This window comes from Anabas testudineus, chromosome 6 (assembly GCF_900324465.2).
Source record: "Anabas testudineus chromosome 6, fAnaTes1.2, whole genome shotgun sequence".
Taxonomy (NCBI): domain Eukaryota; kingdom Metazoa; phylum Chordata; class Actinopteri; order Anabantiformes; family Anabantidae; genus Anabas; species Anabas testudineus.
Genome location: NC_046615.1, coordinates 22,481,603 through 22,507,919, shown reverse-complemented (window position 1 = coordinate 22,507,919; position 26,317 = coordinate 22,481,603). Strand labels below are relative to the sequence as shown.

At 41.2% G+C, this 26,317-nt stretch overlaps 1 long non-coding RNA gene across 2 annotated transcripts; it reads left to right on the top strand.

Moving 5' to 3' along the window:
* Window positions 1-797: 797 nt before the first annotated feature.
* Window positions 798-26,180, top strand: LOC113165805. Of its 2 annotated transcripts, XR_003299127.1 has the most exons (4): window positions 798-941; window positions 1,393-1,456; window positions 12,974-13,185; window positions 25,573-26,180. It is a non-coding gene; the product is annotated as an uncharacterized LOC113165805 (long non-coding RNA). The 2 variants fall into 2 exon arrangements; XR_003299126.1 differs by lacking the exon at window positions 25,573-26,180 and having other exon boundaries at window positions 12,974-17,000.
* Window positions 26,181-26,317: the final 137 nt, after the last annotated feature.

Below are 26,317 nucleotides of genomic sequence, written 5' to 3'. Positions count from 1 at the left end.
CCGGGGGAGGCTGATTGACAACGTACTAATTAACCAATCAAGGAGCACGGGCTGAGCAGGCACCTGGGTGGTCACAGGTGCAATTACCTTCTGCCTGCTCCCCAGCTTCCTGTTCAGCCAATCTGTCTGCCACAGAGAGCCTAATGACCTGCTAATAAGACAAGTGCTCCAGAGTCCATCCTAATGAAAATGAGTCGACCCTTCCTTCCTGGCTCTCCTCTGAAATCCGTCCTGATGTGGCCGTTGATCATGAAGCCAGTCCTCGACCTTTCGTCACCTCGGCTCACTGAGAAGCCACGTGGCGTCCAAGAATATTAAAGACAAGAGATGATTTCCTGAAGAGGCTGTTGGACTTCATTCTCTCCTCTGAAAGAGAAATGAGTCGTCGCCTCTCGGCACGAAATGAAAAACCTCCTCTTTGATTTTTTTCCTCATCTCTCGACTCCCAGGTCATTATCGGACGTGATTAGATGAAGCTGCTGGCTCCACATGTCTGTCATGCTGCCTGGAGACAGCGTCACACCTGAGGAAACCTGAGAGCTCCAAAGAATCTGGACAGTTAAAAATAAGAAAAAGGGGGAGGTGGGATGATTATAAATATTATTTTATACAGAGAGAGGAAACAGATTTTAATCCCACAGTCTCAGTCTAATCCAAACCTTTTTCTCTGAGTTTAGTTTTTTCATCCTGAATCAGAAGAAGAAGTTAATCAAATGTTCTTTAAAACATTCAGGGAAATGTGAGAAATCTATTAATAAAAGTTGGTTTATTATTTATAGTGGACACATCATGTGACCAACCAGCAATCAGCAAAACCAGTTACACCTGTGCAAAATCCAGGAAGTGGAACAAATGCCCACAACCTCTAGTTCTACGAAACACAGCAGCAACAGTTCGAACAACCTTGAACTCAACACAGAAACCAGAGAAAAGGACTGAAGGTAAATACTGTGTGTCCACTGTGCTACTGCGTTTAGTTTGTGTGTCTAAAGCCACGACGTGTGTTTAGAGCACATGTGAAAGAGGAAAGTGGTGGATCACAGTTTCTGATTAGTGTCTATACCAACACTTCATAACGCTTCACTGATTTAAATGAGTGATGAAGCAGAAACGATACTGGTCCTATTACCACTATTAGCACTTCCTGTTTACATTACACCCATGGATGTGTGGACACGGATCACTGGTTCAGAATATGACCATTCTGAGGCAGGTTCCAGTTAAAGAGCGTCTAGACGGAGCAGGATGACATCAATATCTATATCTAATAATTCCATGTCTCTGTGTTCAGATTTGCTAAGTTATGACTTCAATTCACCTCGTGCACGGTCTTTGTTTGAGTCCTGCTTAATGTTCAGGATTTAATCTGGAACCTCTTCTTTTACATTTTAGAGAACTGCTTCTACCTGAAACACCTGATGACAATCTGGAGGCTGGATGCATCACATCATCGCAGGTAACCCGTCTTCTTATTACAGCAGTTCATCCACACGCAGTGAGAGAGTCTGCACTGGTTTTGTGTGACAGTGATCAACGGGCAGTTACAAGTTGCACAACCTGCTATTACATCTAATGGGATATTGGACCGTGTGTGTGTGTGTGTGTGTGTGTGCAGGGAAAGTGACAGTATATTTTGCAGAGGTATGAATATTTTATGGAGTGAACTCATTAGACGCTTTGCCTCTTGGGACCTCAGAGGAGAGTTTGTTTTGTTCCAGATTATTTGCGTGATGAATTATACATATCTGGGATTCAACAATATGAAAACAACACAGCTACAATTAGAAGGAGAAGGCTGGAGAGCTATATTTACTCTCCACACATCAAAAAGCTGCCTGGCCCACTTTACTGTCCACAATGCACAACTTACTTCATGTCTGTGAAGGACACTTAGAATTAAAATCAATAAGAACAATGATATCACTAAATCTGGGATGACGCTGTTCCCAACACTATTTTTACATCAAATGTTACTTTTACATTCCTTTTATTTTAAGATAAAGCTGGTTTTAAACTTTAGACATTCACAGCAGATACCAGATGTCAGTGATGTATTACTGGTTTTAAACAGTAGGGGCCACATCAGCATCTTACTGGACCTCGGTGACACTTTGCAGGTATGTTTGCTGTTTAATGTGCAGCAGCTGAGCAGCTAATTAGTCGTCTCTCCAGCAAACTGACATCAGCAGTGCACGTTATTTATCTGGTGGCTCGTTCAGCAAACCATGATGCAGAAGAAGATGTGTGTTCGTGTTAGATAAAGAGACTTTAGCATGAAAGCTGGTTGTTAGTCAGTGTAACCTGTGTGAGGCTGGTGACTCGTGTTATTGTCTACAAATCCCAGAACAAAAGAACAACACTGATTGTACTGTACTAACATGTTGTGTGTGAATCTTTAACCTGATATTTTCTACGAACGTTTCATGCTCATTTCTTCATTATAAAGAACACAGTGCTATAGATACAAACAGTGATGACATTACATCTACATACAACTAAACTTTCCTACTAAAACTTGAAGTTTGCAGTTTAGTTTCAGAGGACGTTTCTTTAGGAGGCAGTTGTCTGAGCAGTGGTTCCTGAAATGCAGGGGTCGCTGCACGTGCACGGTTCTTTTTAACATTGCTGCACTAGCTTGATGTGCTGCTGTACAAATCTGGGACTAGTCTGAGGGAATCCGCGATCAGTAGCGCTTTATCATCAATTAACAGCAGGACGCTGAGAACCCCAAACAGAACGATGGGAGAGGGGTGGTGCAGATGCTCAACTTGGAGCTGCAAGATGGGAGAGACCAGCGTGTATCACATGCAAAAAGATGTGAGTCAGTTTCCGTTGGACTTCAGGAGCAGAGAAGTAAAACTGGAACAGTGTAGAAACACTGAAGAAGAATTTCTCTAGTTTTTCCTCTTTTATTGGTGGACTACACCTTTAATAGTACGATCAGGAGGGGGGGACAGTGGAGTCTCTAACTGTGGGGTCGTCTCCAATCTCCACCAGCTCTATTAGAGAGTTGACAGGGCTGTGAATGGGCTGGAGGCCCTGTGGCCTCGGAGCAATCACCATGGCCATTTCACACCCTGCTGATCCCCTCATCTGCTGCAGAGATGAGAGAGGGGCTCCGAGGGCCCCGAAGGCCCCTGATGAAGTCCTGACCTCGCTCTCTGCAACCTATGGGATTAAAAAAAAAAAAAAAACTCCTCGTGCTCAAAGTGAAGACGGCTGCTCAAGTTGGTCGACACACAAATTGGAAAGTTTTATTGCAAGATGAGAAATGTGACTTCATGAAATAAGTGACAGTGAAGTGAGACGTGAGAGTGACGCGTGTAACGAAAACAGACTCCGAAACATCGAAAGAAGAGATGCTTTATTTACTGTTCTGCACAAAGGATGCACAGTTTTATTGTTTTATTCAAACCATGAGGGTCATAACATAAATAAATGGTACCTCAGTATAAAGTATAGTATCCAGTACTTTGTCCATAATACTTCTTATCTTGTTCATATCGTAGCACTTTACTGCTTATTGTACTTCTGGTTAGATGCTAAACTGCATTTCGTTGCCTTGTATATTTGTAATGACACTAAAGTTGATCTCTTATCACTGAATTATTGAAATGAAATGATTTAATTGTGACGCTTTTTAAAGGCAGGTGTTGTTGTTGTTGTTAGTGCTTTTATTAATACATCGTTTGTTTAAGACTAATTCTTATTACTGTGTATCTGTCTGGACCTTGTACATCATCTTATTATCATAGATTGTAATAAAGTTCATTACAATAATGTCCTGAAAACTTCCAACTGTCTCTGGAAACTTTGGTCACTTCAGGAGAAGCTGTAACTCACTAACAAGGTGACATCAAACTACTCTGAGGCGACTACAGTTGCTCCTCAACAGCACGTTTCTCACTCATCCAGGTCGAGTTTATCCCAAAAACTGCTGCTCGGTGGGAGCTGGATTTGCTTTAGGTTCTTGAAGATGTTCCACCTTCTGTCCAGGCTTCGTCGACGTGTCCAGTTGTTGTTATTTGACCTGAGGGACGAGCAGAGCTGCAGAGGTCTGCTTGTGTTCTGTAGAAATATGTGGATGCAGACTTTAATAAAACTCTTTCTGTGACTGTCTGGGTCCATGATGACCAGCAGGGCTGCTCACTGTGGAGGAAAAACACACAATTAGAGGCGTAAATGACAATCTGCTGCCTGACAAAACCAGAAATAAGCTGGCAGGAGAAAGGAGAAAGAAATGCCACGTTCAGGGGCTGATGGGGTCCCACTCGTGTAATGATCTCAAATCAGGGGCCACTAAATGGTCAGTTTTCCTCCCCAGGCCTTAATGTGTGATACTCATCAGCCTCTCGGACTCAAATAGAAGCTGATGTGCCGGCTCTCTGGCTGCTTCTGGGGAATCTGAGAATTTCAATTACCTCGCCTCAGCGCCGGCCAATCTTAATAACTTGTTTCTTAATTCGTGTTCACGTCCGCGTCGAGGCGTTGCATCCAGGCGTTTCCTCTCACAACGGGCCGACGAATATGAGACTGGCACCACTTAGCTCCACCAGTAACACCCCCCCCATCCCCGCCTCTCTCCTCTAACCACCAGGCTCTTGTGGAATAAAGGTCAAGTAATCAGGCATCTGGAAGGACAGCTCATTTGTCATCCCTTGATAAATGCGTCAGCGACTAATCTGCGGAGCAGGACCCTGCCGCGCCGCCCCGAACAGAAAGGTTAACCGATTCAAAACAGGAAGGCATGGAGGACGGTGGCACAGCAAGCAGCAGCTTTAGAGGGGGGGAAGAATCAAACTTGATTTTGATTCTATTGTTTGGGAGCTATTTCTGGACTGCTGGATTGCAGGAAGGCTCCAACAATAACCTCCACCCCGCCGCTAAATGACGGCAGACTGCGGCGAACATTAACTGTGACAAGACATTATCACCATTAAACCTCTCACATTCATGTCCACTGTGCTGCTCACAGGTCCTCATCTTATCTGGTGAAAGTCAACTTGACAAACGGGAAAAAACAAAGAAAGTATTGGATATAATCAGACCAGAGGCCCAGTGAGGTTTAACAAATCAGCTCATGGTCACAGAGAAGGACTCAAAGTGTGAAGTTTGTATTTTGTGTCCAGAGGAGTTGAGACTTAGTAAAGGTATTTTTAACTCAATACTGAATTAGTGCCTCACCCTGATGATTTATGAGATAAAATTTGCATCATCAGTGGGCACACAGGGACCTATTTCCTGGAGAAACACCAGCTGTATTATCCCCATTATAATCACACCTCAGCTCAAATGATGAAAACACACACACACACACACACACACACACACACACACACACACACACACACACACACACACACACACACACACACAGCAGCAGTTTAATTAAAGTATAGGTAAATTAGCCTTTATTCATTTATTAGCTGCAACTATTATCTCTGATTAATCTGGATTAGTTCTTCTCACAGATTTACAAAGGAAGCTCCACTGTGATGAACATTCCTCTGTCCAGAGTTTACTGCTCTCTGAGTTTCCTGATTTCCCGCCCTCTTCGGGGAATAAAACTAAGGCTGCGTCAACATTGTGAGATGCTGTTAAAAGCACCAAAGATGCTGCTAAGTGGATCTTGAGTTTACCTTGTTTGTGATACATCCAAAGCTCAATGAATCCACTTCTGAGCTCAATAATGTCTTGAGGACGTCCTTCAGGGACAAACCAGACAGGTTGGAGCTCATTCTGCATCAAAACTGTGGATGAATCACACGTCTAAACGTTTGATGCTCCATCCATCTTCCACCTGTCAGCAGATGAGATCGATTGGTGCCGATATTGCCATATAACAGAGTTGCACAGAGGGTTTTAATAAGCAGTGGTGGGGAGGGAAACTGCTGCAGCATCAATAGACGGACAAGACAGCAGAAAGTGAGGAAGGTGCAGGTAGATTAGCACGATAACACATTTAACTCAGATTGTGAACAAGGTATTAATCCCTGAGGATTAATACCAGCATGTTAGCATTTAGCTGAAACCACCTCGCAGAGCTGCTAGCATGGCTGTAAACTCTTACTGCTGTCCTCTGGCACCCGGCTTCACTAAATGCCGGTGATGAGTTCAGGGTACGTGCATCCCTTCAGACCAGAACCCCAGATTTCATTTTGAACCAGGCTGCAGCCTCGGAGCTGTTGGAGTGCAGTGGATCGAGCCGTATTTGAAACAGCACACAGTCAACTTTATGACAAAAGCTTTAAACAGGCTGCAGGTGCTTTTAAGCTGCTTTGGTCCAAACCCCTGCAGGCTGAGTAGCATCGATGTGTCTGCCCGTGTACATCACAGCCACACTCAGCATTAGGTATTCAGTTATGCATAAAATAAGAAGCTGGTAAAGAAGCCAGAATCTAAGTTCTGTTATTACTGACGCGTGTTTTCAAGTGCCGCTGCTCAGTGTTGAGTCAGTGAGTTAAAAGCATCGTCAAAGGAGCTGTCAGTCAAAACACACGTGCAACAGCGAGTCGGTTGATTGATCGATCAGGTGATTCATAAACACAGCAGGAAAATATTCGGCTGCACAGCATTTACATGATGGAATGAACATTGAATATCTGTCAGCCTGCACACTGTCTCTCATTAGCATATTTCACACCTTTAATTAGCTCTGACATGATTGGCTACTGAGCTTGCAAAAGATAAATCTTTGTACAAGGTTACCAAGAGTGTGTGTGTGTGTGAGTGTGTGTATGTGTGTTTACAAACTGCAGTCTAAGCAGGTAACATGAAAAGCAGCTGATTCAATGGGAAAGTTAGGGTGAGTCACATTTAGCAGCACTTTGATGGTTGTGTTTTCAAGATTCCTTCTAAACTTTTTAATTTAGCAGGAAAAAACAAGAAAACAAATGGGTTCTTCATTAAACCATTAAAAAGATCCAGGTTCTGTTCCTAAATGTAGTCTTCATATGTCCCAAAACCATCTAATCCGTGCATTATGTTCCAGTAATTCAGTCATTTTTGCAAGAGTCTATATCGCTGTGCCACAACAACAACATCCATCATTTCCTGGCCGGCTGTGATATGATTTAAGGGACAGAGTGGAGAAATCCATCCCAGGAGCCACAAATGGAGCTGTCGACAGAGCTCAGGCAGCCTGATAACTGAGAAACCCCCCATCTCCCACCCAGAACCCAGTAATATGACATGACACGTTTGGGTGACGCATGTTTGGATCGTCAAAGTGTGATAGCATCTCACCACGGCCGCCACGCCAGCCATGCTCCGAGGTGACGGAGAACGTATGTTGGGGAGGATGATAGGATCAGGAACAGGTTCAGCCCAGACTACACAGACTAGAGAGGGAAAAATAGCCAAATGAAACCTAAAACCAAGCGTTAGACTGGACAGTTTCCATAAATGACGTTAGAATAATTATTATTTAGCTCAGTACAGTAATGTGACGTAAACTTAGTGTAGCTGCTCCCATTTGAATCTGTTTAGTAGAATATTCCTAATAAGCAGAAATATTGACATGATGCCTGAACAATGTTTGTTAAGCTTATAAATTACAGCCTGCTAATTAGCTAATTGTCATTTATTTAAACTGCAGCCAATTTGTGTAATATTGGGTTTAAATCTTGACATATTTACCTTTAATTTAATTATAATATTAACAAAATACCCAAAATGTCCAATTATTGTGGAAAAACAGAAATTTCCTGACAGACAAGAAATTAATGAAACCACTGGTTAATTATATACATTTACTTGTTGTATTTTTAATACATTTTTATTACATCATGTTGTAACTAGCAGGTTTTTGTTTTCTAACATGTGATTATGTCTTTTACATCAATGAGCCACAACATTTACACCACATTGTGGTTGTAATGTTTTGGTGGACAGAGGTCAGGAAGCGTGACCCTAATGACACATGATGAGTTTAAATCCTGGTGTCTTGGAGCAAATATGAGGATGTTACAGTTACTGATCTCTCTGTATCACATGTTTCGCTGCTGCTTTACTGACTATACTTACTAGTTAAGTAGTTTATTAAGTACACAGCACAACAGATTGGAATTGGTTCAGTCAGACTTTTTATTTCTACAACCTGTAACCGTTCCCTTTTTTAACTCTGACGTTTGTTCCATTGATTCATTGTGTACATGGTTCACAGTTAGTACTTAAATCTTTGGGTTAATTTATGACTTCAATTGAAAAATTATTTTACACAATCTGTGGTCAGTGAATTGAGCTGCGACCTCTGTCATCTTTTTCCATTTTCAATCTGTGACCTGCTCAGTTTATCTGGCTTTTTTTTTTCCTTCTCTAATGAAACGAAGCCCAAACAGGCCGGCCGTCTTCCATGCATCACCGAGACCGCTGACGAGAAGATAATCAAATCGCTCATTTTCAATTTTTCATTTCTTTCATCGTTTGAAGAGGCGCCGTCAGCTGCTTGGCCTCAGATTGACCTTCACTGATTGTTATTTGTGCAGCAGTCTATGTGTCAATTCTCCATCTTTCACCTCTCCCCTCTTCCTCCTCCAACCCTCTGTTCATCATCTCCTCTTAGCCTCCTGTCAAATGTTCATCTGGACTCCATAAACTGCAGAGTAAATAAGCACCACTCCGTTAATCTCATCATTACTTTAGAAATCATATTATAATAAAAGTTGGCATCCTCGCGTCTCAGTGTGATTCACACTGTGCTTTTTTTTTCTTCTTGGATTAAAGTTTAAAAGTTTCTGTCAAAGTCAAGAGGAAATATTTGCACATATCTTTATATACAGAATAAGACCTATGTCACTGGTGACTGGGCAGAGAAAAGTAGGCGTTCAGACGAGGTGGCACAGCTGCCATTGCTTCCCTTATTTCTAATACCTCTGCTGCAGCAGCTTTGCTGTAGTTGTAGAGGAAAAGCGTCCAAAGCGAGACAGCATCTTAGTATCTTAGGTTAAATTTTTCCCACAAAGCAACATGCTGCCATTTGACAAGAAGCTGTTTTTGAACTATCCTGGCTCAAAAATCACATTTCTGTTGAAGCTCGACCTCTGACTTGAGCCACATCAACAGTAAAATCTGCCTTTTATTACCCTCAATAACATTGTTCTTATCCTGAAACTCTGACCACTGTAACAGCCTCCACTGCTTGTTCATGACTACACATCCTCCAAAAAATGACCCTAGCTCCCCGTCCCTCAGCTAAAACACTTCAAAATCAAGTCTTCCTCCATCACCAAACCCCCACACATATACGCCAATCACAGGGTCCCAGGCGACCAACTAGGCCTTTTCCAACACCACACATAACCCGGTTCATCTGTATATCTGCTCCTTCAGCTGGACTCACATCATCTTTAGTTGTCTTTTATTCATTTATACGACATTTGATCAACCCACAGTATCGACCAGTAGACTTGATTTCGATTTGCTGTGACATCGTGTAAACATATGTAGTGAATAAATAATAATAATAATAATAATAATCCATTATATTTGTAAAGCACTTTACATTTGTGGGTAAATCTCAAAGTGCCACATAGAAAAATAAAACAAACATAAAACATCCAGCAAAAGGAGAGGGAAGCAGTTTCATTAATATATGTTTGAACAGAAGTCTTTAAATTGATGAAACTTAAAATTGATTCTTGTGCATTTTGCCAAGAAAAAACATGAATAGAAATTATATCGGGTCCAAAAAGTCGAGAAAAGTCTGTGAACTATCCGGACATGAAAAAAGTCACTGAGCAACTGAAGAATGAATAATAAAGACACTGAAGAGACAGGTTTTAACCATCGGTGATGGGGGAGATATAAAAGTGGGGGTCAAACTGCTCGACAGTCTGGGGAAATAAAAAGCTTGATAACCAATTTTACCCTAATGCGTTATTTGCCAGGTTCACTTACAGCCTCGGAGTTCTAATAATCTGCTGCAGCCTCCTCTCATCAGCTCTCGTCCTGCCTGACGTCTGACGCTCTGTCGGCCTCTCGTCAGCAATGTTTCACGAGGAATCAGTCAGATCTGATTTTAGATATTAAAGCAGCAGAGAAGATGGTTTCTCTTTAAGTTGGTGTCTGTGGCACCGAACGCTGACTGACAGATAAATGCTTTCGTAACCTCCACCCTGCTACACCTGCCTCCTCTTTGTCTGGAGGCCGTGGCGATTGAGCAGGGCGGCTGCAGAGGCCAGAGGTCAGGTGATGGAGGGATACAGTCCATCACCTCCTACCGCCTGAGCTGAGAGGATGAAGCCAGAGATCAGAGTCGAACTCCCGGTGGAGACAAATCTATTAGAGGGAGAGAGATGGAGGGAGGAGGAGGTGCTGCTTCTATCTCCCTCACCTCTGTCACGGTACTCGGTGAATTTCACAGCCAGCATCACTTCACGTGGCGTCAGTGACAACACTCGAACGCTGGTTCGTTACTCTTGGCTCAAACGAACGCAGCCTGAAGATCGAGACACAGCAGAAGTGTGAGGTTTATTTCATGTACTCTCTGATATCTGAGGATCTGCTCGAGGAGCTTTAATAGATCTGAGCAACATTTTCATGTAGAATTCAACTTGGGTTGAACTGTGATCCCTGATTCTGTGTCACCTGCACTGATGAATCATCTTGACAGCGCTGACCTTTGAGGGGCTGAAGAGCTGTGACAAAGTTAAAGTGTCCTGTCCTGAGAAGAACGCCCTCTTGGCCCATTGTTACCAGCTACGTCTTTTACATCAGCGCCCTCAGAGCTGGATTGAACCACCTTCAGGAGACCAGTTCACAAATGTTAAGACTATGTGAAGCCAGACATCCGACTAAGTTGAAGTTACTTTGTGACAGGTCCCCCGGTGTCTTCATGTCCTCTCTCATTGCTCCAGTTTTAAATTCTCCTCCATGTTTCCTCCTCTTGTTCTCCGCTGCTGCCTAATAAGTCACTACAGTTATAAATATATGAATCAGAGCTTATAAATTAATATCCAGCAGGCTTGTCTCAAACAGTTTGTGGTGTAATTCATCTTCCGAACTCATGATCAGGTTATGTAAGTAAATATGGGAGCAATCCATCGCCGGCGACCTTGTTAGTCGCCCCCGAGGTCACTGCTAATTGGTGGGAACGAGCAAGTGGCAGCAGGAGATCGACCGACTGCAGGCGACAGTATAATGGTTTCCTGCTTCCATGCAGAGCCGAGTTTACTGAACAGACGAGCAAAGAAATGGACGGTTTCACTGAGGTCAGAGATGAAATGTGAAGAAGAGATGAATAAATAATAAACTTTAGAGATAACGCCAGTTTCTTTTCTCTTGTTCTTGAGCTACTTAACTTTAATTTAATGTTTATTTCAAACCCCATTTACAGAAAAGATGGGACTTTTTCCAAATGAGAATAAAACTTATTTTGTAAAAATCAGGAAATTTACAGTGTGATGCTGCAGGACAGTCAAAAAAACACTGAGACAGACGAATGTTTACCACCGTGTTATGTCACATTTCTTTAAATCTACTTTTAATAATTTGAGAACGGAGCATATTGATTGTTGCAGTTTTGTAAATGACACAATCTCTGTAAAATCCCGACATCCACCTCCACGTCCACCTCCATCACACATTTTACATAAACACAATTAGCTTGTGTAGCTTTTACAATTTTTGCTGATGTGTTCTTTAATTCATTTAATTTAGCTCTGTCACAATAACATCATCATCACATCCTCCCTTTAAAGTATTATTACAGTATTAGTATTATATTACGCTATTACTGACCTGCCTAAAGAAATCTTAGAAGTAACTGTACTTTTAATTTGAAACAACATTATTATATCTGCCGTCAACAAAACAAACCAGAATTATATTGAAACTAATAAAATAGTTCGATAAGAGGTTTGGTGAGTGCAGTAAATGTGAAGTGATGTAGAGGAGACATGAAATGTTTCCACAGCAAAGTTTTTCTGAAGGATGGAGATTGAAACTATGACGACTGTACGCACTAGATGTCTTTCAGTTTGAAACGCAGGAACATGGACATTAAGCTTCACACATTCACATTGGTGATGTTTTGTTTTACATTCAAAGACACACTTAGTATTCATGAGTCTGCCGCTGTACAGCACCCCCCCACCCCAACCCCACTGCAGGAGGGGAGGTAATGGTTTATTCAATCACTCTCCCAGACGCTCTGCCATGTTATGACAACCTATTAAACACTAAATTAAAATGCGCTATTTGCCCCAGAGGATGGTGGACGTTTTGCCGAATGTTCTGCGTTTCCATTCTGAAAAGCTGTTTGTTCACCTTTCCTTCCTGCCGTCAGAGCGCCGCAGGGGCCAACGCCAGCGCACTTTCAAACGGAGATAAATGGCCCGTCAGCACGGATGTAGACAGTGTGACTCGGACAACCCAGAATGCCACAGTGACGGTGTGTGATGGGCCGGCTGATTGGCTGTGAAGAATGAAATGTCACTGAGTGTTTGTTTGTGATGACATTACGGTCGAGCTGTCAGCAGCAGTCACGTTTTAGTGTGATCACACGACAGACAGCTGAGTGAGAAGGTTACTGCTACTGTAGGAATATAAGAACACTGCTGTTATGAATAAAGCAAATCAGAGCTCTGACCACAACAGGCTCCTGGTCACAGGCCTGTAAAACAGCCCCCGCACATCCTTTAAGAGCAACCCCCCCAGCGAAAGAGACGCACAATAAACACATCACAATAAACGAGGACATTCAGCACGATGTATAATATGTTCAATGCATTTTAAAACGGTCAAATGCAGGATGGATGAACATAAGAAAGAAATGAAGACATGTTTGTGCTGATGATAAATATGCTCTATCCTGATGTGGGGTGGGGGGGGGGGGGGGGGGGTGGGGGGGGGGGGTTCAGAAAGGGACACTTTAGGAGCTCAAACATTTTTTGAAAGTTCAGAAATTGTGATCAATGATTATTTTAGTGTCCTCACAAGTACAGTGTATGAATGTGTTTGTTATTAATCACAGATGACTCCACTCCGGTCGGGGGTCACGCTCTCTGGACCGTCCCCAGCGAGGGAGGGAGGAAAAGGGGACACTTCTTGTCAGCTGGACAGAGTACCAGCTGAGGTCTGCCACGACCCCCGCCACCCTCTCCACCCCATCTGACACGAGCCTCCATCACCTCTGGATGCAGGTCGACATCCATCAGCACAGGAGCTTTGGTGCCACAGTAACAGGTCAGCCCCCCCCCTCCTTTCTGTGCACGTGTGACCTATTGACCTGGGATCTGAATGTGTAACAAGGAACGAGCGGCTCTTTACAGATTCTCTTTTGCAGTTTGACATTTAAAACCAGTAGGATATCGACATTTCAGACCTGAGAGAGTAGTTTGGGTAACGACGGGCATTTCTCCAGCTGATTAACTGATTGAGTTGTTATAAACTCAACAATGTCTTTATTAAATCTACAACACGTAACGCTTTTAGTTGTGATTTGCTTTATAACGGGTTAAAGTGGAGTCAGTCAGAGTCTGAGATTTTGAGCGAGTTGCACTTTCTGAGTGTCACATACTGAACTGGACACTTTACAGACGTCTGAGATTCCACAGGCTCCTTTGTGTTCTGGGTGGATTGATTTTCAGAAACCTTGATTCCCACCCACATCATCATCATCAGTCAACATCGCAGGAGTCTCATCAGGCAATTTCTTCAAATTTGGCATCAATCTAAACTTGAGGGTGAACTGATTCAATTCAGTGGTCAAAGGTCAAGGTCACTGTGAACTCCACGTTCTCATTGTGCATACTAACTAATCAGTATGACTACAAACAAAACACACAAACACAAACACGGATTCCACTTAATATTCACCTGAATGTCATAAAAGTTGTCGTATTGTTCTTAATTCTGTCTCAAACACTTGTCTACGTGCTTCTAAAGAGGAAAAACCTACAGAAACCTGCTTCAGGTTTAACATTTCTGGACTTGTTAGAACATGATGCCGGTAAAGGACGTGTGAAGGACGCGTTTGATCATTAAATTATCCATCGTTAACAGTAAATTATTTCATAAGTCTGACTTTTAAGATTTTTGTGGCCTTTTATTTTAAATGTACTAACACAAGTCCTTGGCTGACATTGTTCCACTGGACCTCTATATTTTAGAAACCTCTGACAGCCCCCCTCCCTCTGCTCCAGAAGTTTCCAGCGTTAAATCAAAGTGGAAAATTAATGACAGTCGACAGTGTACCTGAGCTCCCTGTCCCCTACATGCTGGATGTGTAAAAAAAAAAAGAGAAAGGAAAAAACTTGATTTAGGTCAGAGCATCCCCTCTGGTAACAGAGGATCTTCTGGCTGCTGTTTCTGGAACAGATTGTGTGGGGATTTCAACAGGATGCCTCCATGGCAATAGAGATTAGGCAATTAACCTCGATGTCACTGTAATTATTAAGACACTTTAGCAAAAAATGAATTAATTTCCCAAAAGGTGCCAGAAGAAAAGGATGTACTGATGCTCGGCCACAGAGAAACACAGAGCAACACCACGTCGGTGGGTAATTAGAGAACATTAAGAGCGAAAGACGAGCGCAGGATTCATCTTTTCAGCATGAAGAGCTGCATGAAGTCAAGTGACACTGTAGGTGTTTTCCTCTGAGGCTCAACAGAACCAGGCTGCATTCGTATTCTGTCAACATATCACTTTCATGTTGCCGAAGGTCGACGTGGAGATGATTGAAAGGTGAAACTGTTCTGTACAGACTGTAAATTGAAGCAGAACCATAACCGTGAAACTCGGGACTCACCTCAGTGTCTCTGCAGAAGCTCACTGTTCAGTTTGAAACACAGAAACGCTCTTTGTGCTTCACATTCGTGTTGATAATCTCCTAAAGGCAGACTACAATCAAACAGGCCTGGGAATCCATGTTTAAAGACTTATTTTTCTATTTCCCATCTATGGAAATGATAATGAAGCTTCCTTTGTGTTTTATTTGTTTATGCTGAAGTGCAGTTCTGAAAATCTATTTACAAAGATTTAAATATTGCATTTAAAGACTGGGGTAACTGCCACACTGTCCAGCCGACTTTCCAAACTCTTTGTGCACAGAGTATCTCTCTTGCTACAAGTCCATGTGCACTGCTTCAATAGATCAGATCACAGATCTGCTGTGTGTAGCTACGGTTACCTAGAGATTTAAATAATTATTAATCAACCTTCAATCAATCAAACACATAAAAAATAAAACAGAATATAAGTCTCAGTCACATTTTTACTGGGTTTACACACCTGCAGTTGTTCCGATTTGATGCATTAATGCTCATTTCAGCTCATTCTTTTAAAAAGTTAAATTAAATCCACATCATTTTTTCACCTCTTCTTTAGCTGTAAGACTAAAGTGTGTAAAAATGTCTCACGAATAATTAAAGACTGTTGACAGTTCCTGGGCTTTCTGAGAGTCTGCGGCAGCGTTAATATTAACATCCTGTATGTCTCTGCTGCTCTGTTTGATGGACATTTCTGAACATGTGGGAGGACGGAGGAGCTGCCGCCCACATCGTCAGTACTTTAATGATTGATATTCAGCTCCAGCAGCTCTGCTGGCTCGTTAATTACATCTGTGCACACCGAGGATTAATGAAATCAACGCCGTCATCTCAGTAAGGAGAGGTCACAGGTTAAAATAAAAACAGAGAGAGCCGTGTTAGTGAGTGGGAGGATCTGTATGCTGTGGGATATGATGGTATTTTAATTAGTATACTAACACGTGGCAGTAGGAATACTCCCAGCTCACATTGTTTCCATTGAGTTATTAAGATTATGCGTGAAATGAAAAAGCTGTAGGTAAGAAAATATTCACATGAAGTTATTTAAGTGCAGTGTTGGGAACAAAATATATGGCAAAAGCAGAGGACAGTGCAACTTCTCTGTTTGTGTTTTTGGATGTTTGATTTAAATGTGGCTGCATTTTTTTATTCAGCCAAAAGATAGAGGCCCCTGAGATCGAGACAGGGAAGTTCCTCATAGTACTTAGAGGATTTTATCCCATATAGAGCATCCTGGAAGGAAGGAGGGTGAGAACTAGTGAGAGTCACTATCCAGGATGAAACAACAAAGATCCATGAGTACATCAGGAGGACGGCCAGAAGTGATGACATGCTTAGTGAACCCTGAGGAGGAAGAGAAGAAACGGCAGGAACCATCATGAAAGGATGAAGCCTTGCACGACATGTATCACTAGAAAAAAGGAGAAAAAGCTGATATGAAAAACCCTTACCAGTGATTGGACAAAAATGGACTGAAAGACAGCAGAAAGGCACGAAACATGGCAGCACAGAAACAGAGTCTAGGTTCAAGATCAACAGAGGCTGAGGCGGTGCGAAGGGCGCCCTGAGACAATCCAGCAAAGAACAGCGGCTGTAAATCTTAGCAGGCAGGACGTAGTAGTGTAAAGGAACATCTGTGCCAGGTATGGGCTGGAAAGTCAAAATGGCCTACACCTCCAAAGGTGGTTGAGAATGAGGAGGTTAAGATCCTGAAGGTTTTCCAGATACAGAAAGACAAACTGGTACACGATAAAATGGAGCATGAACCTAACGGGCACATTGGTGCATCGTCAGTACAAGTGTGAGTTTTGTACTGGACGAAGCTGAACCTGAAAGCAAAACTTGTCATTTACCAGTGGAACAAGGGAAATGAGATTCATCTTTAAAGTGGCTAGACGCCTCTTTGAGAGGAGGCAAAGTGATAAGACACCCAGGGGGAGGCTGGAGCAGAGCCACCTCAGCCGAGGTGGTTCAGGTATCTGATCAGGATGTGTCCCTTTGGATGTTTTCCATGCACAGCCGACTGGAATGAGGCCACGGGGTTGGAAGTTCAAAATTAAATGTTAATTACTTTCTGCACTGGATTTTTTTCTAAAGCATTAATTTACATTTTAACCGTTTCTCATAATATTTTGACTTAACTTTCAAAATGCTTCAGCTGTGATCTTGAAGCATTGGTAATACTAAGAGTTGTAGAAAGAAAAGAAATGAAATAAAACCTGTGACTCCAGTGTTTTGGGTGTTTTTGGTTTGGGGTGGTGTCCTAAAGGCTGCTCTCCATCTCATGTATCTGCCGGGTTGATAACCATCACAATCAGCTGTTTTTATTTGGCAGGTAATGATTTTTTTCCTCCACTTGTTTGTTTATCCTGGTGATTAGGGCTCTGTGATGCTGCTGCTCATTAAATGCTGCTATGCTAATGAGGATGCGCTCGCATTCATCTTAACAAACACTAATTACAGCCACTCGTTAGGCCTCAGTGAGGCTCTGCTTCACATTAAAATTCACAAAGACCTTTTGAAGCAGAGGAGGAGCCGAGCACTGTCGTCTTCACTTAGACACGGACGGCGGGAAAACTACAACTACAATAGAAGTCTGGAATCTCTACGAAGAGCTTTTTTTACCTTCTCTGTCTAAACCGGCGTATCTCAAACATCATGTGTTTACAAAACCCTTTCCTGACAACTGAAATGCCTTTCAACCAACATGAACTCACTAACATGTCCTCACAAACATCAGGACCTCATAAGTACCATCAACAAATGTCCAATGAAATGTCCACGGAAACATAATCACCACAAACGTGCAAACACAATATCCTTCAAACCAAATTGTCCTCTCCACAGCAAACACGTCTTTAAATGTGCCCTTGAAGCCATGATTTCAACCTGAGCTGCTGTCTGTATTGTCCTTGTAAGAAACGTGTCCTTGCAGACATCAAGCATCCTCAGAAACAACATCCTGTCCTCACGATTAAAATGTCCTCGCAAACATGTCCTCACAACCAAAATGCCCAAAATAAAATGTTGTACAGTTAAAATCTCATAGTCAGAATCTTGTCTGAGTCATTCAGACTCAAGAGTCAAGTATAAAAAGATAAATACCTGTGTTTATAGATGATAAAATACATTTAATACATTTTCGTTCCAGGATTACTAAAGAGGAAATTATGCTAAATAATTTCCTGGCATCAGTTCAAAAAAAGAAAAACAAATACCCGGGTGTTTGTGAAAGGGTAAATCTGATTTATGCAACAGTGTCCTGTAAACGGTGCTGTGTTGTCAAATGTAAGTCCTTGTGAACAAAGACAGATTCACCTGCTTATTTTCTCCAGTAATGAAATGCTCTGTTTGACTTTAGTTCCGTCTGGAAGATTGTTTCATCCTACAAAAACTGCCTCAGTTGCACTTTCTCCTCTCTCTCACACAGTGGTGGTTGAATTTAAATGTCTGATAACGAGGAGGCTGAATGCCGTGTTTTTGGTACGACACGTATCACGTGGCCGATTCGATGCTGCACAGATGTAAGAAAGTGAAATGTGAATGTTGAACGTCTCTGAAACCTGTTGTCTGAACAAACCACACAGACAACAAACATATTCCTCTCCTGCTCTGCTCACTGGTCTTTAAACACTTCAAATGTACCAGCAGCAGCTCGATTTCGCAGATCGTACAATTTATATTTAACTTATATGTAATTATATTTAACATCGTGTGAGCCTGATCATGGTCATACATTTTTAAGTAGAGTGGATCTCGGCCGCTGTGAGGAGAAAAACCCTGATGGAGTGAAAACCATTAGTTTCATCATCACCTTTTAAATAACAGAATCCATTTGATGCAGCTCAGTGATGTTTGTGAGTGTGTGTTAGCTGTTAGATACATTATATATGTGAATGTTCAGTTAAACACAAATAATCACAAATAGGAATTTCAGTCTTCCTTAAAACATACATTCACCTTAAGAAAGGCTGTTGTCTGCCACTGATATCTTAAAATTAAATAATTTAGGGCCATGAGGAAGTTTTTATTTCACGATTAAAGTCAAAATTGTTGTTGAATGTGTCTTAAAATGATTCTACTGAAGTACCAGACACTAGAGGATACAGACTTCATCGCTTGTGGCCGTGCCCTCAAACGGCTTCCAGGAAGCTGTGGGCAGAAACACTTGACCTTCTTATTTGTAACCGTGCTGCGTCACTGTGGACATAATATTTTCCATCAGGACAAATCTTTACATCATCATTTGTTTCTGTTAGCAGACTCGCAGCTCGGCTTCCAGCAGCTCATTTACACCATCATTTTTCTTACTTTTTTCTGTGAATTTTTATCAGAGATGGGCACATTTATTATATCGGGGGGCTGCGTTTCCTGGAAGCCATTTCTAGGGGAGTGGTTAGTTCCTGTTGATGAATGTTAGCTAATCGCAGGTGTCAGACGCAGTGCTCTCTATCATTTATCACATTTTTAAAGGACGTCCCTCTGAGAATATTAACCAGACTGCTGCCACCACTCCACTCTTTAAGAAAGTCTTTAGTAATATTACAGAAGCTCAGTACTGACATCACATCAGGTGATGGAGCGAGAGAACTCCAGATTAGAAAGGGTTTAAATGGGCAGTGAAACAGATGATGAATTCCTCCTCATTTGGTTTAAGTAGTTGGTGTGAATTGTATTATTTATGAGACTAACGTCTGAGAAAGAAAGGTTTGTTTTAGTAGACAAAACATATACTGCTGCTATCCACTATTGAGGTTACACCTGAACACAAAGAACATGTCAGATTCCTGCCTCCATGTGTCAGACTTTCTTAAAGCCAGGTTTCTTCCTCTCTACACTTCATCTCTTCCACTGATCCTTCTGAACCTCGGAGACTCTGAGTCCTCCTGTCAGGTGCAGTCGCTTTGCTCCAAGTAGGCGGTGCTCAGACAAAGCCACCATGAAGAACATTTAACCTTTTAACTCCATCAACTACAATATGTCTGTAAACAGATTCAACCAAAAAAGTCGTGTACTTAGTTCAGTATTAGTGGCTCCTTCAGTTCTATCGCTCTGGGCTTGAGCTCATGTGAAACAACAAATAAGCAGGAGTCAAACGCAGGTTGAGGAGCTGGGAGATTATTTATACAGTAGCTTCATGATACACATTTTCATTTGCATTTTACTCTCATTCACTGTTTGCTTGATATATTGCAGCAGATTTTTACACCTGCTTTTCTCAGACATAAACTTTTATGTGCAGTTTCCTCTGCCAGAGCAGTCGAGCAGGAGTGATAAATCAGAGGCTGGAGGAAGTGCTGTGAGTGTATGTAGTGTATATTCCCTCCTTCCATGTTTTACACTTTAAATCGAGTCATTTCTTAAATAAGTACAAACTAAATATAACTGTTATAAATATGACTTTATTATTTATAAAGGATTTAGTTTTGTTTCTATCTGCTCTGAATGTTGACAGTAAATGGCAGGATGGAAAGCTTCTCTGTCACTGAGTACGAATGATAATAATAAGACTCACTATTGAATTAGTTGTGTGAAGAATGACAGAAACTGTTCTGTACATTACCACTGTCTCTACCTGAGGGGTTTTAACTCTACTTTCACACCTCACATTTAAAAGGGCATTAATGTTGGAGTATGGACTTTGGAAAGTTTCAAATGATTTGGAAAGTATTTTCAAGGACACTGTCTGACAGTCCAACAGGGAATTTGTTTGAAGCAACAGTATAACTGCACATATAATACTAGTCACTATACTCACGCACGCTGGTTCCTGATCCTGAAGGGACTCGTAGGTCCATATCTGCAGAGCTGATGACAGAAGAACTGTCTCGGTAATAACGAACATCTACAGTGTCGTCGCAGTGGTGAATTTCTCAGTGACAAAGAAGAAAGCGTCTTTGTAACCACTGCATCAGTTTCCATTAGATGTCCACTGAATTAGCAGAAAAACAACTCAGAACAACTGTGTAATGAAAAGTTAAACTGAATTAACCAGAAGACGACGGAGCGTGTGGATATATACAGAAAGTTATTTAATTTAAAATAAATATAATAATCAGATGTTCCAGGGATCAGCACATGTAGAATTGACCTGTTTACCCGGAGATGTTCACAAAATATATCTCCAGGTGTCTGTTTTATTTCGTTATCTCCACCTTACTTAAGTTATTATCAACATGTTAAAGGGCTGTGCCGCTTTTTCCATTACCTGAAGTTACAGGTTTCACCAGTACGTATCTTGTTATTAGTGAACTAGATGTTTGATGTTTGAATCCAACTAGAAATGTTTTGAAGGATCGTTTCAGAGTCATAACTTTAGTCTGACTTTTATTCTCAAAATGTTCTTTTTTACCTGACAATGACAGTTTTCTGTCATAAAAATAAAGTAAATTAAGAAATTGCTGATGAAGAAATGTGAGGCAGAGATATTTGGAATAATTCCAGCGACTAGAATAATTCAGATACACTGAACTGTAGTCGTCCTGCGGCAGCAGCAGCTTCATCAATCTCTGATCTCTGAGGAGAAACCTCGGCTTTTGGCTCACACTCAGGATCTCTCTGTTCTGCAGCTGTCCCAAAGACCCAACATCCCCTGGAAATTTCCAACCTTGTTGCATCATCACGGCTGCTTCTTACAGAAGAGTCCAAAGACAATGAACTCACACTTGAGTAAACTTTTTATTTTGCTTTCTTAGTCAAACGTTTAAAGGTTTTAAGTTAAGTGTTGCACAAAAAACATTTGAATTTTGTAGCTTGCTTGTCTGAAAGTGACTTTTTATCACCTTCACCACATCTGTAACCCACCGAATGAATAGAAATAAAAGGATTAGGGTAATTAAGTGTAACTTTCTTAATTAAACTGAGTGCTATTAGCAAGCTGCCGAGGTCGGAGATTCCTAAACAAACTTCCTTTTTCAATCAGACTTAAAAGAAATCTCTCCTCTTTAAAATTAGGAACTCTGTGTCCCGGCTCAGCTCGGTTCGGCTTGGCTCTCCTTGTCAGCTCATGATTTGTGGGTCTCACAGGAGAAGAATGGGAGTAACTCCTCTAGGTTAAAATCTGCAAACAATGAGTCTTCTATGGATGTGATGGATGGTGCACATCGCAGCTCATTTGTCTGCGCTTTACGCTCTCTGGTATGAATTGTTAAAGAAACTTTGCTTAACATGCAGTCCTGAATGTTGGCTGGTCACCGCAGAGCAAAAGAAGAAGAGGACACAAAGGAAGAACGATAAGATGGATGTTTGCTCCACTCGGACAAATTAAGAAGCTGCTTTCTAGTATTTTTTACTTAACATCTCTTCAGAAAAGGCTGTTTTTAAAAGTTGCATCAAAGTCACAGAAAAATATAAGAGGCGTCCACAGCGGATGACAACACAGTAGAAGCCTTTGACTTTATATGATTAATGGAATTCGACCTTTTGTTATAATGAAATTATTAATTTTGTTCTAAAATAGTTTTATTTAAAATGGCAAAGTTACTGAGCTACAGACTAACTGAGACATTTAGTAGCTAAAGAACCAGATACTTTATTTTGATGTTGGTGGAGACCAAAAATAGAGCTAGAAGAGAGCGACGTTTTCAAAAAGAGAGTTATTTTGTTTGTTTTTGCTTCACACCAGAACTAAGACATTTGGGTTTTAGATCAAAAGATGTATGTGACATTTTTACAATCCACCACCAGGTTGAACAGCTGTATGTTTACCACTGCCCTGTTGGGGTAAAAGTGTCAAAATCCACCTGCCAACAGTGACGTTAAAGTGTGGTACATCTTGGAACAGGACACATGCACGTTTTGCTTTAGCTCTGTACTAGTTTATTGAAGTCTAAACACAAAGATTCCATAAACCAAGCCCAGGTTTATTTTAACTTGTGCTGTTAGATTCATGTTTTTGTTTTTATTCTTGCTTGCCGCATAATTTAGTTTGAAACTTTTCGTTAGCTCCCATGCAGTTATGAGATACGACTTGTGTTACATAACTATATTAGACTATGTTAGAAATGGTCTGGATCGAGCATATGTTTGTAATTCGGCCATCTGTGTGCAACGACAGAACTGTATTCAGTCATTTGCTAAAACTAGAGACCCGTGTTCTTCTTGGCATGTCGTTCCAGTTCTTTCCCTTACAAAAGAATCGTCACATCCGTGTGCCACCGTCACAACAATTAAAAGTTTACTAACTTTTCATTTAAAGATACAATTAGCTTGAATTTGCATGAAGAGTCTAAAGCTGTGTATTTTTAGCATCTTTTGTACCATATGTACAGACAGCCAATCCGTCGGCTCCTTGCCGGACCAGCGATTTGCTTCATGTCCAGCCACTGTTGGGCTAATTGGACCTCCAGAGGAATAATTAGGTGACTCGATGAAAGCGATGGGGCTTTTTGGCTTCACCAACAAACCTCATTTTTCTTTCTTTTGTACTGCAAATCATGGCGCTTTGCCGTCGCCGCAGGAGAAACCTTCTGCACAGGGTCTGACGAAACCATCCATCCTTTGGTGACACCAGAATGCTCAAATTGTTTATTATGCACTTCAGGCTGATCGTCCTGGAAACCAGAGTGTTCCTTCACCTTAAAACGAGTTGTTTCTCATAGTTTGCATCAACAAAATTGTGTTTTGCAGAAAATAGAGTTACCATTGTTGATTGGTGTTGGCCATTCCCCTTCGTGCATACCATTAGAAAACTCCCCAGCACTGCAAACCACTGAGCTGTGTTCTGGTGTTTAATTAGCTTTAAACACATAAATCCTTTTCTCCAAATGGGACCATAAATCCAACTTTACAATTCATCTTACAGCTCCGTTTACCATTTCTGCCTAGTTAAGGTTAGCCAGATGATTGAAGAAGAAGAGCAGTGAGGCCTTGGAGTGAAAACATGATCACTGCCACTCTACTAATCAGACTAGTGGTTGTGTACAGATATTATCTGTACTATATGTTAGCCAGGGTGGTTGACTGTAATATAATGGATGGTTAGTACAGGTGTAATGGTTCTGAAACCATGACACATATGTCCACGATCACCTCCTCATCCCACTGCCAAGCTGCAGGACACATGTCAACATCAATACTCGCTGATGTTTCTGAATGTTCTGGAAATCTGATATATATTTTTTTTGTTTTGAGGACCTATCACCTGCCTGTGTGAGATTAATACATAATAAATAAATTAGAGTAGGGCTAGCGTTACATCACCTGTTATTCCAGAGTGCTGCGTTCAGGGACAGTACAGATTCCAAGTTATCCGTATGTTGAGAGGCCCCCAACACCAACACCCCCAAAAATGAGAAACAAAAGAGAAATCAAGTGCAATTAATAAAGTGAAATAAAGTGAAGAGTAATTAAAAGACAGTCAGACAGTTATAAAAACTCATACTTTTGAGTGTCCTGCAGCTATTAACTCTAGATTTGCTCATATTTGCAAAATACAATTAGCAAAGTAGTAGAGTGGTATTTCAGCTTGAGTAATTTAGTCTGAATGGTAGTTCTGTGTCTGAATACTTTGATATTAAGCTTATTTGTGTACTTCTACCACTGCTATTTAAGTAAAAGTACATACTAGTACAACATATAGTACAATACCATATGAGTTATATAGAGTTAAATATTAGCATCACTGTAGGACTCTGGAGTGAATGTGCTTAGCTATGTTGCCTCTTTGTTTGCGGTTTGTTTGCAGACGTATGCATTACAGTGATAACAGACCTAAATTGTGCTGCAGAGTGGGAATACCTGTAGTGTTACTACTGTGTGTGTGTGGTGTGTGTGTGTGTCGGCCCCCGCTGATGATCTACTAATGACAAATGGATGGAACGAGCCGGAGGAGCCCTCGATGGGGAGCCATCCGTGTGAAGTCAAGTGCAAAATTGATATTTGAGGACAGCTGATGCATTGTGGGAGCCAGGTCTGCTTAGTGTCATTGGCTCAGTGTCACCGCGATGCAACACTGACTCTGTTTTTATCACAGCTTCATCCAGAGACGTTTTTCCCCCCTCTTAACCACGAGGGGAAGGTGAGGGAATAGTCTTTAGAAAATACTCCTACCGCCGCAGGGAGGATGTTCAGAGCAGCGGCAGAGAGTTTCTACTTGTGTAATATTTCTCTTTAAAACTACTCGAGTGACTCAAATGAATGTTAGCATATGGATGACCTCCACTGGAATTAAAAGTACCTTTGGTATTGAACTAGGTGCAGTAGAGTTTTATTCATTATTCTGATTGTTTACATGCAGTGAGATCAGTCTTACACTTTGTTACTGCTGCATGATTTCTGTTTACAATTATTCATAGTTCTTATTGCATTATAAAGTATTTTACTTGCTTTTACTTGTGACTATTTGATGCTGCAGGAATCTGAAACTAGGACTGAAAATAGTTCTTACTAATGATCCTCTGGTTTGTGAACATTTTTTGATTAATAAAATCAATAACAATTTCATATGTAGACCTATATCAAACTTAAAACGTGACAACATGAAATATAAACGCTGTAAGACATATTATAAGATACTAAAAATATGGATTTAAATTGTCTTTGTAAATGCTTCATGTATTCGTGTCACTAGGGGAAATGTTCTGTGAATTTGTATTTGCTTGTATGGATAAAAATACATGTGAAATGGGTAAAAGTGAGCTGTGAAGTGATTGATGACACGAAATTAAACCTGGTTTTGGTGTTTTTCCAGCTGATAGAATAAGAACAGGTTCACCGTCTGGATGCAGCAGCATGTACCAGCGACACTGAACGATGAAACTCTCTCAGCTGATTTATTTCACACAAAACGTTTATTTATCGCAGGAACTCGCGTCCTTCTGCTCTGTGTGGATTTAAAACAGAAGCCTGCAGCACCGGACAGTTTCCTCTCGGGAACGAACAGCTCACTGCCTCCCTCGGCGGCCATGATGGATGATGCAGGAGAGCAACAGGACACGTTTCCCAGGAGGCAGAGTGTCTCAGTGCAGGTTAAACAGCGCTCAATACAGAGCTGCCTCACAGACATTTGATTTGTGACAGTTCAGAGCAAAAGAAGCAACTTTTACAACATAATTAACAAATCAAGAAAAGCTAAAAAACATTTAAAGATTTATGAATTGAGTCTCCCAACATGAAATATTTGTCTGATACGAGACAAAAACAAACGTTAGTTATATAAAAGTGTTGAGACAAACAGCCTATATGACTAAATGGTAAAAGGTAAAAGGACTCGTTCGTCTGCAGCAACAACAAACGTTCCCGTTTCACTGATATAACAACAGAACAGCAGAAGTGAACTGGACTAGAGCAGCAGAGAGTTTTGTCCCATTTTTCACTTCATTTCTTAGGGAATGTGAAAATATTAGTTATTGCAGCTTTAAATAATTAATTTGAATTATTCCTTCAATACATATTTTTTCCTTCTTTCATTAGTTTCCACCATTTTTCCTTCTTCCTCTCATTATTTATTACTTTAATTTTTTAGCAGACCTGTTCCTTTTCTCTCTTCTTCCCCTTCATTCCTTCTTTTCATCCTTCTTTTATTCCATCAGTTTTTCTATCCTTTGCT